The 17,356-nt window shown below is 43.2% G+C and overlaps 1 protein-coding gene across 3 annotated transcripts in view; it reads left to right on the forward strand.

Annotated features, from left to right (window-relative positions):
- The first annotated feature begins 1,061 nt into the window (after positions 1-1,061).
- MARCHF8 (membrane associated ring-CH-type finger 8) overlaps positions 1,062-17,356 on the forward strand; it is a 371,537-nt gene continuing 355,242 nt past the window's right edge. For 2 of the 3 annotated variants that reach the window (XM_089656189.1, XM_089656186.1), the window contains exon 1: positions 1,062-1,220. The gene's annotated coding sequence lies outside the window, so the exon portion shown is untranslated. The remainder of the gene's footprint in view (positions 1,221-17,356) is intronic. The other variant, XM_089656188.1, reaches the window with a different exon arrangement.

The following is a 17,356-nucleotide window of genomic DNA, read 5'->3' on the forward strand; positions in this document are numbered from 1 at the left end:
AAGCCACAATCTGTCACAGCCGGGTCCACACTGAAGATACCGGCGTCAGGAACATAGGACAGCCAGTGAAACGGGCTTCAGGGGGGACACCGCGGGATCCTGGGACAGGTAAGTGTTCGTTTTTGTAACAGTAAGCAGCTACAGTTTTTGTAATTGCTGACTGTTATTTTTTTTTATTTTCACCGGAACTTCACTTTAAATGAGCAGTTAACCCTTACGGCACAAGTGCAGCCCCACTGCAAGCGAGAATTTTCACATTTCCTGGAGTTGGGCCTTCATTTTTGTTCAAACCCATATGAGAGTTGACGCAGGGAGGGAGCCTGACTGCATTTGTACAACACAGACTCTGATTGGTCAGTGAAGGGGCAGCAGCACTCTGATGAGCTCCTCTCTCTTTTCCATCTGATCGGTTATTATTGTCTCCTCCCCTATACTTCACAGGCGATTACCTGGGGAAGATACCAGCTATAAATCTGAGATGAAAAGCAATTTTAATGAAAAATACATTTATTCTTACTAGTGAGCCTATTTATTAGTGTTTTTTTCTATCCACCTTCAAACCATTTTTTCCCCAAAATGCAGTTGGTTCCAGCAGCCCTCCATGAAGGTTTCTGCCATCTATTCTATCTGTATCCTGTCTATACTCCATGTATTGTACCCAGGGGCGGACTGACCATTTGAAAATTCGGGCACTGCCCGAGGGCCCAGGGTCAGTAGGGGGCCCCATGAGATGCCCCTGGTACCTTTTTCATAGGCTTTTTTGAGTTTGGTCAAGGACACAGGGGCCCCATGATCCCCTATTGCCCGGGGGCCCCATGAGTTGTCAGCCCGTCCCTGATTGTACCCCATGGAGCACACAGCCAAGACGCCTCACTCCTGTCACAAGCAATGTCTCTACACAGCCGCATGAGCCGCTCCACGGCGCCCTCTACTGGCCGCTTCTGCCTGACATCACTTCGAAAACCAGGCTGTACAATCAGACACGCAGCAGAAATGAAAAGCTTCTCTCTTATTGGCCTCTGCGCTTACTGTGGGTATGGTGTGCTGTCATTGGCTGGTGAATGTCAATAGTCGGCGATGGCTCCGCCCTTCACTTCCCTGTACTAGCAGCTGATCGGTGGTGGCCGCCGTTGCCAGGACCTGCGTGTTGTCTTTGAGGTGATCGGGTGACAGTTGCCGGACTACGGAGCACATCACACAGAGAGTGACGTCATATACAGGTCAGAGCCTACTCCGGGGTACTCTGCTGAGGAACTACAACTCCCAGCATGATAGGGGAAGGTAGTGCAAACCACAACCGTGTGTATCCTATTAGGGGGCAGCATGGAACTTCTGTACAGGGCTACCGTGTGTTGTAACATGGGGTGCTGTCATGTCTACAGGTATGGTAACATGGGGTGTTGTCATCTGCACAGGTATGGTAACATGGGGTGTTGTCATCTGCACAGGTATGGTGACATGGGGGGTTGTCATCTGTACAGGTATGGTAACATGGGGTGTTGTCATCTGTACAGGTATGGTAACATGGGGTGTTGTCATCTGTACAGGTATGGTGACATGGGGGGTTGTCATCTGTACAGGTATGGTAACATGGGGGGTTGTCATCTGCACAGGTATGGTAACATGGGGTGTTGTCATCTGTACAGGTATGGTAACATGGGGTGTTGTCATCTGTACAGGTATGGTAACATGGGGTGTTGTCATCTGTACAGGTATGGTAACATGGTGTGCTGTCATCTGTACAGGTATGGTAATATGGAGTGCTGTCATCTGTACAGGTATGGTAATATGGAGTGCTGTCACTTGTCATCTGTACAGGTATGGTAACAGGGGGTGTTGTCATCTGTACAGGTATGGTAATATGGAGTGCTGTCATCTGTACAGGTATGGTAATACGGAGTGCTGTAATCTGTTATCTGTACAGGTATGGTAACATGGAGTGCTGTCACTTGTCATCTGTACAAGTATGGTAACAGGGGGTGTTGTCATCTGTACTGGTATGGTAACATGGGGTGTTGTCATCTGTACAGGTATGGTAACATGGGGTGTTGTCATCTGTACAGGTATGGTAACATGGGGTGTTGTCATCTGTACAGGTATGGTAACATGGGGTTTTGTCATCTGTGGTAACATGGGGTGTTGTCATCTGTATTGGTATGGTAATATGGAGTTCTGTCATCTGTACAGGTATGGTTATATGGTGTGCTGTCATCTGTACAGGTATGGTAATATGGAGTACTGTCACCTGTCATCTGTACAGGTGTGGTTGTATGGGGGTGCTGTCATCTGTCGTTTTGTCCAGGATTTGGCTGCTTGCAGTGTGCTCATTACAACTCTGATCTGTGACTTTAACTAAACATGTAGAGAAAGAAGTCTGGGGGCTGCCAGTGTTGATTTACTATCCTTGAGATCAGAACTGTAGCACATTGCTGGAGATCTGGCATGTTCATAAGGAAGTCAGAGTGAAGATTAACTCCTGATCTGTATTCTGGTTACAGGTCACCCATTGAGAAAGTACTGAAGCTTTTATTTTGTGATGGAGGAAGAAAACAGAGTGAACCCATCTAAGATCTATGGGCAGGTGGATGTAAGCGGGAGTGCCCCCATTTTATCCTTTACCTCTGATCTGTCATGCTTATGTCTGAATAAACTGAAAAGGATGCTAACTTTTCACTTTTTTTTTTTTGGATCTAGATGTCCATTTAAATGCACATTGGCTTACATCCACCTCCCCATAGAGCGGGGTCAGCAATCTGTAGGTCACGGTCTGGAATTATTGACCCACCATCCCAGAGCATCAAACAGACTGATAGACAGAGGGACTACTTTTAAAGTTGGAGCTGTAGTAGGGAGCAAGAGCCGCCTACACCTATGCCTCCCATAATAGTATAGGACTGCTTTCACACTGTTGTGCTGCGGTTTACCCACACCGTGGGTGCAGTGCACTGTACCTGCAAGTTTGCTGCACTTGGCCATAGACTTCTATTGTATCCTGCGGATTTGGTGCACTTTCTGAAACCACACCAAATCTCCTTAATGCAGAATTTTTGGTGCAGAAAGTGCACAACACCTACAGGATATAATAGAAGTCTATGGCAAAGCTCAGCTAACCCAGGAAAGTCTAAGATGCACTGGCGGCACCAAAAGTGTAGGTAAACCACAGCACATCAGTGTGAAAGCTGCCTTATAGAGGGGTTAGAACAGTAAGGTTCATTTACATTTGCAGTTTGGGGGTGGTAAAACCCCTTAGTTAAGATGTGTTTTTACCACTCCTACCCCATCTGTACTCCCTTTAGCTGCAGTGGCCAGGGGTGTACACATGTCGCAGCAGGAGTTATACACCCTGTCATGGTTGGTGGGTGTAGCTCCTGCCAAGCATGACCCATCCAAGTGAAAGAGGCTGCTCTGCAGGTACCCCACAACCTTGTGCAGTACAACAAACAAGGGGTTAAAGCAGGCAGCATTGTGTTGCTTTCTCACCACCTGTTTTAGCCCCTTGGACCCCACAGAAGCATGCAGTTGCAACGCTTGCAGAGTGGCTCATTTATTTGAATGGGTTGCAAATGGCAGACGGTAGCACCCACCAAATGCTATAGTGAGGTTAATTCCTGCTGCGGAATGTGTACACCTTTGGCTGCTGCCTTAGCAGCTAAAGGGGGTGGGGTGGTAAAACCGTGATTAAACTGCAGGGTTTTATACCCCCCAACTTTGTGTGCACGTGCCTTAAGGGTGCCGCTGCTGAATGCAACTAAGGGCTCGTTCACAAGTGAAGCAGGCACTGTTGTTCCTCTGAAAAGTGATCTGAGTGTGATTGACAAGTGGTAAGGAGGTGATATGTTGCCTCCTCATCACCTGATTTCAACCCATGATTGCCGTGCAGTGCATGCGATTGTGACAGTAGTATGGCATCTAGAGGTTGAAGTCAGGTGTGCGGAGGTGATATTGTGCCCGGTGATCTTTGACTTCTCCCATGTTGTTCAGGTAGATCTCCACCTCTTTAATGTTGTCTACCCCTACCATAGAATAACATGGAGCTTCTGTTCTGATCTACCTGGAAAACTGATCCGACCGCCTGTGTGCAAGGACCTTAAGAATCACAGCTGTGTATACTAGACATAAAAGATTTTGTAGCTGATCCCCCTGACCATAAACTAGTGGAATTTTGTTCAACATGTTTTGACTTTAATTCAGGTTTGATTTTCTAACCATTTGTGGGGTCAAATCGATGTTCATATTCAACTGTAGTGATGAGAAAATTTGAGTCGAATGAAAAAGTTTTCTTGAACAAACACATTTCTAACAGTGTATGTGGTTTGCCTTTGGTAAAGTCTATTTATTCCAAAATCATATGTTAAAAGTGAATGAAAAGTACTTTTGAACGTTATTTGTCATTGAATGTACCTAACTAGCTTAGCTCCTTTGGACATACTACGTACGTTCAAAGAGTGAAGGGTTAAGCAGACGCTGATAGCTGCAATAAAAGCCATGAACGTGTGCTGGTTTTGCTCAGCAGGCTTCCTGCTGTAAAGTGAAAGTGATCCAGCGACTGTACAGCCACCAATCACTTTCACATTACAGGCAGTGCAGTCCCCCACCACCACTGCCACGACCTCGCCGCATGGTTCCCGGGCTCTCTCACTCTTGCTGGGAGCGTGGGACCACATCATAATGGTGGGCGGGAGGAGAGCAAAGAACATCTATTCCTTGATCTCCTCTGCCCAGAATGAAACTCGAAGCAATGATAATTTAATCACTTCCGGTTTCAGAGCTGTCATTCAGCTGCTGATACAGCCAGGGAAGCATAAAACCAAGCAGATCTCTGCTCATTTACATGCTCTGGAGGGCAGGGGAAACATTGGGCTCTATTAGGCCCCTAGTGTCACCATAAAGACTACCTGCGAGTGTACAATCCAAACGCACACGTTCCTGCGTTAAAAATGGCTGTGTGTATAAGTGGGTGGTGCAGCGACCGTCGGCTGAAACCGAACAGAATCAGCAAGGGAGAATGTTACCAGCACACAGAGGATCACAAATATGGGTCCAAAAGTTTTAATGAACGATCACATAGTTGCAGCAAGGCAACGTTTCGGAGTCTTGCGGAACACCTTCATCAGGATTGTGTACATGTGTATGTAAACCATGCACCCCATATGTGAGATATCACCACAAACCTCAGAGCGAGAGCTATAGTTCTAGCTCCAGAGCTCACAGATAACTCTAAACGGATAATCTGTATAGACATTTAAAGCGTCACCCATGGAGATTTTTGAGTTACCGTCGTTTTTTGCAGTATCATGGGCGCATGCCGTTTTAAGACTTGACATGTTTGGTATCTATTTACTCGATGCGACCTCATCTTTTATAATTTATTCATAAAATTGGGTTTTATATATATTGTGTGTGTGTTTGTATTAAAAGTAATTGTATTATATTCTTTCCTGAAATTATGAGTTGCAGCATAAAAATTGCAAAAGCTATATTTTTATTCTACAGGGCCCCTGCTTTTAGAAATATATAGTGCTCTGGGGCTTTTACGTCTTTTTTAGCCAAAAATGCTGATTTTTACATGTGTGCAAAAAATGAAATGATTAAGTTTTTTTTAATGAACATTTGTACGAAAATTCATACGAGTTTACTTACAAGTGTTTGTATGAAGATCTATGGCATTAAGCTGGCTTAAAGCGGAGCTCCACCCAAAAGGGGAAGTTCCGCTTTAAGGACTGCTCCCCGTTAAGGATTGGCACCTTTGTGGGGGGCGGGGGAGGAGGTGATTGGAGCGGGTACCCAAATTTGACAGGTACCAGCTGCCAATTGCGGTCGGACCGCCTAGGTCAGCGGTAGGCAACCTGCGGCTCTCCAGCTGTTGCAGGACTACAAGTTCCAACATGCCTCTGCAAGTCATAGCTGTAACTGTCAGTTTTGTAATGTTGCAATGCCTCATGGGAAATGTAGTTCCACAACAGCTAGAGAGCCGCAGATTGCCTACCCCTGTCCTAGGCGATCGGAAACGGAAAGTGTCCTCCCTCCTTCCCTCCCCGTAGTCTTCTAGGACACGTGACAGGTCCCAAAAGACTACAGGACCATTCATGAAGCACAGCGCTACTCGCGCATGCGCAGTGGGTACCCGGCTGTGAATCCACATGCAGGTACTGCCGGGTGCCTACACCGAAGATGCCGGCCTCCAGGAATCCAGGACGGCCGGTGAAACGTGCTGCGGAGGACACACCGAGGGACCGGTAAGTGGCTGTTTTTTAAAAGTCAGCGGCTACAGTTTTTGTAGATGCTGAATTTTATTTTGTGACAGGATGAGTGGAACTCCGTTTTAAGGTACTTGTTTTATCTCTGCCTTGTCATCCCACTTCTAGTATCCACATCAAGAGCACCCTGACATGTCAACTAGCACAGGGATACAACGCTTTCCTGGCACATCTATGATGGCACTTGGTCCTGGTGAGTGGCCACTCAGGCACGGCATTGTGGGAATTGGAGGTTTATGCATGCCTCATTTACAGGGGCTTTGGCAGCATATCCTGGCAATGACGGGGCTCTGAATGTAGCCTAAACAACAAAGAATAGAAGTGTGCCAGGATGTAATGCACAACAACTGTTTACCTGCTGCCTCTTCGTGTATCAGTACATGAGAATGGCGACCCAAAGTGATCCAACCTACAGCTCACAATATACAACCTGCTTGTTCCCGCTTGAAAAATAGACCATCATAGATTTAGATCTTCAGCATTCCTACTCTGAAAACATGAGCCCATTGTGTGAATGCAGAGAATTGCACTCCTCAGTAATAGTGTGAGAAAAAAACAAGAGTTGATAAAAAAAGCAGTGTTTCTATTATCAGCTACTTTATTATCAGCTACATGTATTTCTATTGTCACACCATTACTGGTTTGGGCATTTCTCTATATACGCACAGTCTGCTCATTACTGTCTCTTGGGGGCGCTTCTGGGAGCGCCTCTCATCTTGAGGATATTGCTGCTGCCCTATTGGGGCTCACACATGTGTGGCCAGGGGGTGTTAAAACCAGGTGGTTGAGCTGCAGTTTTATCACCCCCTAACCGTCCGCCTGAACACTGACCTGCAGCTGCTCAGGGCTGTAAACATGCCGTGGTTTCAATGCGCAGTTATAGGGTTAAATCAGAGCGCAGATTGCTCTTCAGAGGGCACTGTGCATGTGAATGAGCCTTTACAGTCTTAATCTATTTGTACTCTAAGCTCCGCATCGTTGTGTTTTCCATTTTAAAGTGAACATGCTGCATTTTTTCTGTATGGAATGCATTTGGAATGCAGCAAGACACATGAAAAACACAGCAGAACGCACCAGAATGGACTGGTTCTAAATTGAGATGAAAATTAAAAAAAGGGAGAAAAAACACACCAAAATGCATCAAAAACACATGTAAACATGCATGCAGAAACACTTCCAGAACGCAGAAATTGTGGTGTGAACCAGCCCTTAAAGCCATAAAGCGACAAACAAATCCTGTGTATTTTTGTGTATTTTGTAAGCTGCTGGTTGAATTCCTTTAAGTCCTGTTCATACTTGCCTGAACACTTTTAGTGGTTCAGTGTGTGAACAGGACCTTAAAGAAGACCTAAACTTGACTGATGTCCTGTCCATTTTAAGACCTTTGTAAGCTCGGGCTTCAGCATTCTAAGAGCAGTGAATATAGAGAGCTGTTGCAAAGCATTTGGAAAGCTTCAAGCAACCTAAGGCCTCATTTACACTTGCAATTGAGGGGCCAGTAAAAAAAAAACATGTTTGACCTTCCCATGAAGCTGTTGTATTTTGACAGCGGCTATAGCTGGTGCCACTGATGGAGCGATCGAGGGATCAGCTTCTGTACAACCAGCCTGCCCATAGATGGATCGAAACTGAACCAGTCAAATTTTGAGCCATCTTTGGCTGGCTTAATTTCCATTTATTAAGACCTGGGGAGTGGGGTGGTCTTGTAGTTCCTTTTAGTGTAGTGGGAAGACCCAAGAGTCTTGTACTCCAGGTCTGATCTGCCCACTTCATCATTTGATTGACAGACTGGGGGTTTAGTGGTCTGTTCCATCCACCATTACCTTATACTTTGAATGGCAGGCCAGGTAACTTCTGGTCTTTCTCACCCATCCACACTGGTGGTAAAGCTGAGTATACATATACAGGTTTTTTTTTTTTCATTCAACCAGTAGGTTGAACAGAAAAAACTGACAGATTCCTTCATCAACATAATATGGATGCAGCACTCTCCCCTATTGAATTCTGAAAGCAGGTATTCCCCTTCACTTATCAGAATACACAGGTTAGCACTGCAGCCATTGGCTGCATGTGCTGATCGAATGCTGGTTTTTCAGCAGGACCGTTGACAGAAGCCGATCTAATGGCCAGTTTCTGTTGAACAGAAAGGGATACGCACACATCAAAATTTAATATACAGTATGTATACCATGCTTTAGTGATTGACAGTCAATGTGAATGAGTACCTAAGCACACTCTATGCTCGCCTACAGTTCCTATTGCATTACGAGAATTGTAGTTTGTAACAGCAGGGCCACATAGTGAACAGAAGCGATGATATAGTCTGTTTAAGGGCTGGTTCACACTGATGCGGTGCGGGATTTTCAGCAATTCTTGTTCGTTTCTCGCACTGTATCACAATTGCACTCCATTCATGCGAAAAGCTGCGGGTGTCAATATTAACAACACCCCAAAATGGTTTGCAAAACGCAGTGCAATTGTGAACACCCATGCAATCCAATTCCAGTTCTGAAAAAAAAGGGTCCTGCACCTTTCTGGCGGGAGCGGTGTGCAATTTGAGCCATACAAAATGAATGGCTCAGATTGCACTGCATTCATGGGGAAATTCCTGTCCAAGTCACATGCGGTTTCCCACACCGAACCAGTGTGAACCGGTCATTAATCCATTTCCTTGGGCATAGCTGAGCCTTATGCATATAAAAGATGTCACTGAACAAGAAAGTACTTATTAAATAAACTTGGGAGTTAAAATAATTGGCATAATGCCCAGGCTAACCCTGCCTGTAGTGATCAATGTTTTCGGGGTTGTGGCCATCGTGGCGATGTCTTGCATATCTGGTGGTCATGCCCAAGACTGGTTCGTTTTTGGTCTCGTGTGTTTGGCCTCCTTTTCACTTTGTTTCATCTCTCTATACGCCGGGATGTTCGGTATGCCTTGCTTCATTGCCCTATACCAGGCCTCTTGGCTCATCAGCAGAAGTTGGCGTCCTATTTGTTTTTATCGCCCACTAGAACAATTGCTCAGGCCTGGAAGAGTCCGTTTGTCCCTCTTCAGGGGGTGCGGGATCGTATGACCACTATGATGCTCGACGAACAGATGTCGAGTATATGCAACGACTCCCAACGTAAATTTTCGAAAATATGGGAACTGTGGTTGCAATGTGCCTTTCGCACGCTCCCTCTGGCTAGTGTGGGGATGTAATGGCGTTTGGCATTGGCGCTCGGTGGTGGCGCTCTTGGACCCCTGCTTTTTTTTTTTTTTTTCGCTTTTTTTTTTTCTCCCTTTTTCTGTTAGTTTTTGGGTGACAGTGGACAGCTGCCTTTAGTTGTTCCAGTCAGAGTTTTGTTGTAACTTAATTGATAGCCCCTGCGTGGGCGTACCTTCTGCCTTGTTGGAGTTAGAGCACTGTTTCTCTATTATGTTTTTTTTTTTATCGGTGCAATTGATAGCCCCTGTGGGGGCGTGTTTTGTAGCTTCTGTTTTATACTGATTAAAAATAATAAAAACCATTGAAATATAAAAATAATTGGCATAATAATATTTTCAAAGAACAAAAATCAGATTAGATCTATGGGAGCTTCTATTGCAGACTTGTCTTGAAGGTCCATTATCCAGGACTGTCATCCTTGTCCTTCCTTTAGAACAGCTATGATGCATGTGTTTGTGTTGTGAGAGGGGGTATCACTAAGCTGATGGTCCTGAAGCAGACACCTTTTTATATATATATATATATATATATATATATATAAAAATGGGTCAACAATATCAGCTCCATATATCTATCCTGACAAGTTCCTTCAAACTTGCTCAGGGGACACAGCATACCAGCTAAGCATCTCGTTCTATCCTGCCATTTATCTTGTCCTGCTTTCTTCTTCTTAGTAAAAGGGATCTTTCTTTTTTTCTATATATGGTTTCTATAGTATTCAGAGAAAAATATAGATACACATTACAAAGAATTTCTAGACAACTCATGTGTAAAAAAATATAAAGTGTATCTCCAGGAAAGCTTCCTTCTTTTCTTTTTTTTTTTTTTGGATAGTTTTTTTAGTTTATTGTCGTCTGTGTCTCATTTTGGGCAGGTTTGCTGCACTTTGTCCTGTGATCGTTGTTACCTAGACAGAAAGTGAGAAGAAATCCAAAGTTTCCCAGGTGTCCCAGAACAAGAGCGGGTAAAGGGTATTCTTCCAGAGGGGACATCTGTTCCAGTGACAGCTGTGTAAAATCTAGTACACACTGTGAGAAAATCGGATGTCTGTTTGTCCAGTTTTCCACAAAAGTGCATATCATGATGTAGTTGGAATGGTATTGAAAATTCTTGGCTGACAAAGACAAACATAGGCGCACCTAGCTATGCACCAGCATAGTAGAAGAGGAAGTGTAGGGTCGACCTATGCTTCTGATCATGCTTGTTTTTTGTTTTTTATTTTAATTCGATTATTGCCATATGATTTCTATACACATTTAAGCAAAAATCGGACATTGTGTATACTTACAATAAAAATTTTCTAGCTTGCACCCTAGTTGACTGATCATTCTCGTACGGACATTTTCATATGATTTTCTTTTCGTGTGCACGGGCCATTAGATTGGACTTTTGGAGAGTTCTTGAACTTCTTGTATCTTTTGGACAGGATGCAAAGGAAATTTCCAAAATGCTACACAGACAGCAAAGAAAACAAAACAAACAAACAAAAAAAAAAAACAGGCAAGGGTTGTCTATTATATCCAAAACAAGAAAAATAAGTTTTGACTGTTCATACACTTTAACCTGTTTCCATACTTCACTGTACTATCCCCACATAACAAACATTAGAAAACAGCCATGTATTACCTGTCGTAAAAAAAAAATCTTGTAAATGAAAGTTGATCCTTAGCTAAACGTTTTCTTTTTTGGATAGAGTGAGGAAGAGTTATTAAATCCTCTGTTAGGTTTTTTTTTTATTGCTGTCCACCCATTGAGAACATTTACCCTCACTTCCTATCTTACTGATATAGTTACACATCCCAACACCCATGGTGACACCTGAACAGGAAATACAGGTTAGGCCTCATTCACATGGTTCACATGCTCATATGCTGCCAATAATCAGAGTATTTCTGCAGTGGGCAGCAAAGGTGTTTGTGATCAGGAAGCCAATATAAATCAATGCCAGCACAAACAAAGAAAATCCCAGCACACTTACTAGCTAGCCTGCAATAAAAAACCCAAATTGACCATATCTAACAATTCATGTTAAAAACAGAGCATTTAGGAAGCCGCTGTGTTCACGTCAACTGCTGCCCTAACCAAAGACAGATTTAGACCTTGGGGGGCAGTTCAGGTTCAGGGCCCCCCTTATACACAGAGTTGGGTAACATTTCTCGGTGACAGTAACACATTCCTAAATGCATGGCAGCATCATTCTGAGGTCATGCTGCGCACACAAACACACATGTAGTCATAGTGCGCTATGTGTAGTTTGCTTGAGCCGCCAAAATTCTATTTTTAAAAACAATTCGGTATACCAATCCAGAGTACAAACTTTTACAGATGATGACCTGCAAAATATTATTTCTGAAGATAAATTGAATATAATTATTTTTTTACATATTTTATATTATTGTATTATTTTTAATTTTTTTATACATAATGTTTTATATATTTTTTGTATAGAGGGGGGGCTCTTCTGTCATAAATCTAGCACTGGTCCTAACTCTATCATTTGAGAGTCTCCAAGTTGGAGCATACAGTATATATCAGTAGATAAATTAAGGGCAGGAGGGAACCCACCTATCCTTAATGCCACAAGGAGATATTGGATACCCAGCAAGAGCACGATGGCAGCTGAAGGCGTCCAATGTGTCCCCGTGCCAAATCCAACAAACAAGCTATACAAAAGGATGGGAGCCAGCCCAATTTATAAATAGCCTTTGCAGTAAGGTGCACATGGAAGGGCAATGTACATTACAAACAAAAAAATTCCCAGCACACTTACCAGCTAGACTGCAAAAACAGAAAATTGATCCTGTCTAACAATTCACTTTAACCATCTCCCGCCCGCCATATAAGGAAATGACAGATGAGTGGTGGTTCTCTCATTCTGGGAGGACGTCATATGATGTCCTCTCACTATAGCTGCACATGCACGCCCCCGGGGCATGCGGCGTGGCGAACAGTGGTGCACTCTATCTCTGGGACACAGTGGATCACCGATCACAGTAAAGAGCCGATGACGTAGCCTCTATCATGTGATTAGGTGTGTCCAATCACAGCTGATCGCAAGTAAATAGGAAATGCTGGTTATTGGCAATCCTCTCCTCACACTGACAGCGCGTGAGGAGAGGAGTGCCAGTAAGTGGCATTCCTCAGAGGCGACATCTACACTGATCATCAGGGCACTGATGAGTGTAGCCCCATCAGTGCCACCTGTCAGTGCCCATCAATGCCACATACCAGTGCCCATCAGTGCCCATCAATGTCACATATCAGTGCCTATCAGAGCTGCCTTTCAATGCAGCCTAACAGTTCTAATCCATGCCGCCTATCAGTGCCATATATGAGTGCTGCCTTTCAGTGCCCATCATTGATGCCTATCAGTGCCCACAGTGATGCATTGCCACCTATCAGTGCCCATCAGTGCAGCCTCATTAGCGCACATCAGTGAAGGAGAAAAATTACTTATTTATGACAAACTATGAAAAAACTTTTTTTTTCTCAAAATTTTCAGTCTTTTTTAGTTTAGCAAGAAATAAAAAAACCCAGAGGTGATAAAATACTACCAAAAGAAAGCTCTTTCTGTCTCAAAAAAAATTATAAAAATTGTTTGGGTACGGTGGTGCATGACCGCACAATTGTCATTCAAAGCGCGTCAGCGCTGAAAGCTGAAAATTGCCCTGGGAAGGAAGGGGGTAAAAGAGGCCAGTAGACAAGTGGTTAAAACAGCCAATGACAAGCAGCTTTCTGCGTCTGTTTGTCTGTTCGCCTGTAACTGCACAATGAGTAGTTATATGAGGTTATGGACAGGTGAGCGGCCCTGGCTGCAATCTGTCTGCATTCAGGGCTGTTCCTCTGTCCATAACAGAGTGTAACCACTCAAATTACTGTTACATGCAGACAGCGGCAATTCTTGTCAGTCTGTCAATGATTTGTACTGCCTTCCTGGCCGCTGTTGATCAGAAACACCTGTGATCCCCACCGCAGAAATACGCTGAGTATTGGCAGTGCGTAACCCTAATTGGCCGTGAGAATGAGGCCGTAATCTCTCAATTGAGGACACAGATTAAAAAAAAATAAAATGATTGCCATTAGTGTTTCAGGAGAGATTTCCGCTAATTTTTTCTTCTTTTTTGTTTTCTAATATATTAAAGCCATTATCTCCGAGTCAATAATTCATGTTTGGTTTTCATCACATCAGTTGTCTAATGATTTTTCCATAAGAAATTATACTAACCTTGTGGTCAAAAGTTAATTGTATTATCGAATAAATTGCTTTAAATAGCACACAACTCGTATGGGCTTCCTGCTGTAATCACTGTATGTATGTATATTTAGTAACACTGATTATACACAAATGACAAAAACGTGTGTTACTTTTCTGTGAATAGCTGAAGAATATCATTCCACAAAGAACCGCTTGCATACGGTGCTTCTCCCTGCACAGAGACAGTTCTCATGAAATTCCGATGTGTTATTGTTAAGAGGAACCAAATGTTTGCGTTGTGCGTGCCGTAGATTCATATTTCTGTGGCCACAATAGAGAATCATCTCACTTCCTTTGTAAACTCCCCCATTTCTTTCACTACGTGGCATCCTCTTATTTTTTTTTTTTTTTCCCAGGCAGTAGGCCAGAATCAATATAGTTCTCACTTGTGATAAATATTTCCTGTTATGTTATAACTGGTTTTCATTTCCATCATAATCTCTTGTGTTGGGAGACTGAACTCTGATGTTGTGATTCCTGATGCTTTTCCGGAGCTTCTCACCAGCTTGTGGAGGCTTAAAGTGGAACTCCAATATTTGTCCATCCCATCCTTTTTAAAAAAAAAAAATTGCCTAAGTTCTACTAGCACTCTCCACGCTCCAGTTCTGTCCCCACCTTTTTCCTTGATCCAGTGCTGCTGGTCCTCTTCAGGCAGAACGACAGTCGGCACCATTCTGCCCATTTCTTCAGAGCCCAGCCTGTCATTGACACATTGGTGTTTATTTACTAAAGCTGGATAGTCCAAAATCAGACTCCCTTCTGCATAGAAACCAATCAGCTTCCAGGTTTCATTGCCAAAGCTTCATTGAACAAGCTGAGGTTAGAAGCTGATTGGTTTCTATGCAGAAGGGAGTCTGATTTTGGACTCTCCAGCTTTAGTAAATAAACCCCATTGACTGCATCATCACGCAGGCTGCACTCTCTGTAATTCCTGGACTGGACGGCACACACATTATTATGTGAGCATTGCTCAGTTCAGAAGGAAGGACCTGTGCTCCCATGATGAGCATGAGCTGCAGTGGCTTAAACAAGTAGCTGTATTTGTGTCAGGCCCACTGGCCACACCAGCTTCTTCTCAAAGCCTGGTTTCAATAAATGTGCTTTTTAAAGCTGCTGACATGTGAGTGGCCTTAATCTTTGCTTTTAATTATATTGTTGATTGGCAATATTACACTATTTGAGTTTTTTTTCTCCCGGTTGAACGGTGGAGCCTATTCTGAGGGTGAAGAATTCCATAGAGTGGATGCTAAAGAGGGTTTAGGATCCCTTTAAAATCCCTAAAGGCTTCTCATTCACCAATATCTGGTGAGTGCATTTGATGTTGGTTTGCACGGGTGGAAGGTGGAAGCTTCTTTACATTTGAAGAAGTTTTGGAAATTTCTATTTTCATCATACACGGACTTTTGGTGTTTATTATTATTGGGGACATTCACTATTAATTTATGGTTTATGATATATTTATTAGTATTATTCACTTTATGTAAAAAAGTTTTCTTTTATTTAGAGGTCTATTTTTGCGCTGTTTATGTATATTTGGTATTCTTCTCAAAGCCTGGCTACAGTGACCGATAGCAAGGTCTCATACATACGGTCTTCAGAATGTACCAGAACAGTCTTTCTTAATCTTTATACTCTGGGGAAACCTTTGAAATCTCGGGGAATCGCTGCTGAAAAGTCTTCTATCTGCAGCTCAGGGTACATTCATGTGATCATTAAATTGCAGAAAGTTTTAAAGTAGACAGTAAAGAATGTGGTGTACATAAAGTATTGACTCCCACGGTGGTTCTTATTTGGAAAGGTTTTATTTGAACACAAATAAAAGGTACAGCAGTTTAGTGCTACTAAGCACCCAATACAAAAAATACATACAATCAGATGCATAATCAAAATGTTCATGCAGTGGTACTACATCACGTGTGCTATAAATATCAAGAATACACCATATCATATAAAGAAAAAGAAAGCAAATATAAACATCAGCCTGAAGGGCCCCATAGGAGTCACATTTGGACCAGCTCCAGAGGACTTAGTCCAGGGGTATCCAGCCAAGGAGCCCATAGCTTCTCATATTTGCCAGGACAACCTCTATGTTATATATGTATTTTTCTAAGGACAGAGAGTCGCCAGTAGAGCGAATCCCCACCCGCAGGGAGGGAGGAGTTGCAGATTTTCAGAAGTAGTTTACGTGCCACAAACAGGGCTCTGGAAATAGCCTACCGAACAAATTCTCTGTGTTCTACATCCCCCAGTATAGTCAACAAGCAACACTTTGGATCTAACGGTATGTTAACCTGGAACACCAAGTTAATGATGTCCACCACCATCCTTCTATTAGAGATGAAGTTTGGGACAATGCCAAAGTAAGTGGGTAAGATCTCCATGATCACACTGACATTTAGGACAACAAGGATCTGGTTGGATACCCATTCTATGTAAATGTAGCAGGGTATAATGCACTCTGAGAACAATATATAATTGCAACAGTTTTTGAGACACATTTAGAGAGCAAGTGGTAACCACTTCAAAGGTCTCTTCCCATTGATCACCTGATATAGGGCCCAGATCTTTTTCCCACAGTACCAAAACCTTCAGGGGGCATTGCCTAAAGTGTTACTAAACCCACAACAGTAAAATCACTCTGTACATGCAGTAAAGCATGCTTGTTATACTCACTGTAGAACCTAAGGGGTTAATCTTCTGCATTGTTTAAAAATACTGTTTGATCCCATCTTCTCTGATCCTCCACTTCTTCCAGTGTCCCCCTGTTATCTTCTGATAATACACATTGTGTGGAGACACTCTGCATATGCTTAGTTTGGTATTGCTAGTGAGGTTTTTTTTTTCTTGGGAGAGTACATGTGATCAGCACAGGGCCAATCAGCACTGTCCAGACAGAGGTCAGGGGTTCTGCATCCTCCCAGAGCAGAATGAAAACTCCTCCTACAAGCTTTAACACGTGCTCTGCTGGACACTGATAGACGTCATAAGACTGCTCTAACTGTTGATGAGAAAAGGTATTTAGCAGTTTAGTAAATGCAGGGTCCTGGGTTTAATAACACTTTAAGCACCTACGAATATGACCACAACGGCAGTCTGGCACTAAACTTGGGTACATCAAGAAATAATGAATAACCGTGTGAGATAAAACCCTTAGAAGACTTGGCAGTGAAAATCAAGTTAAAGGGTGGTGTAGGAGATAAATGCCAATCAAGAGTATCCCCCATCGCCTGATAGCATGTATTTGTACATAATAATAATACATATATCCAGGCAAATTAAATTAATTTTGGAATTCAGAGAATAACAAGACCCCGTCCAAAAAAAAACACCAGATCATTTTTAATACCCTTCTGCTCTACACTAAAATATTTTCAGCAATATTAATAAACATTAGAGAAGAATTCGAGGCAAAATTGTTATTTTTCCCATGTAGTGGGACTGTGCCCACATTGCATAGGTTAAATGCTCGTTTTTGTCTCAGGCCTCGGAAACCAAAGATATGCATACATAATTAATCCGCCGATCCTCTGAGCACAAGACCAGTACCCGCCTCTCCTGCCCCCCCACACACTATAGGTCTTCTGAATGGGCTGTTCCTGACGTAATCATGCCCATAGACCGGCTCCGGATGTGAG

The sequence above is a fragment of the Staurois parvus genome, unplaced genomic scaffold (assembly GCF_062004578.1).
Source record: "Staurois parvus isolate SC_StPar_1 unplaced genomic scaffold, SC_StPar_1.0 ptg000894l, whole genome shotgun sequence".
NCBI classification, from domain to species: domain Eukaryota; kingdom Metazoa; phylum Chordata; class Amphibia; order Anura; family Ranidae; genus Staurois; species Staurois parvus.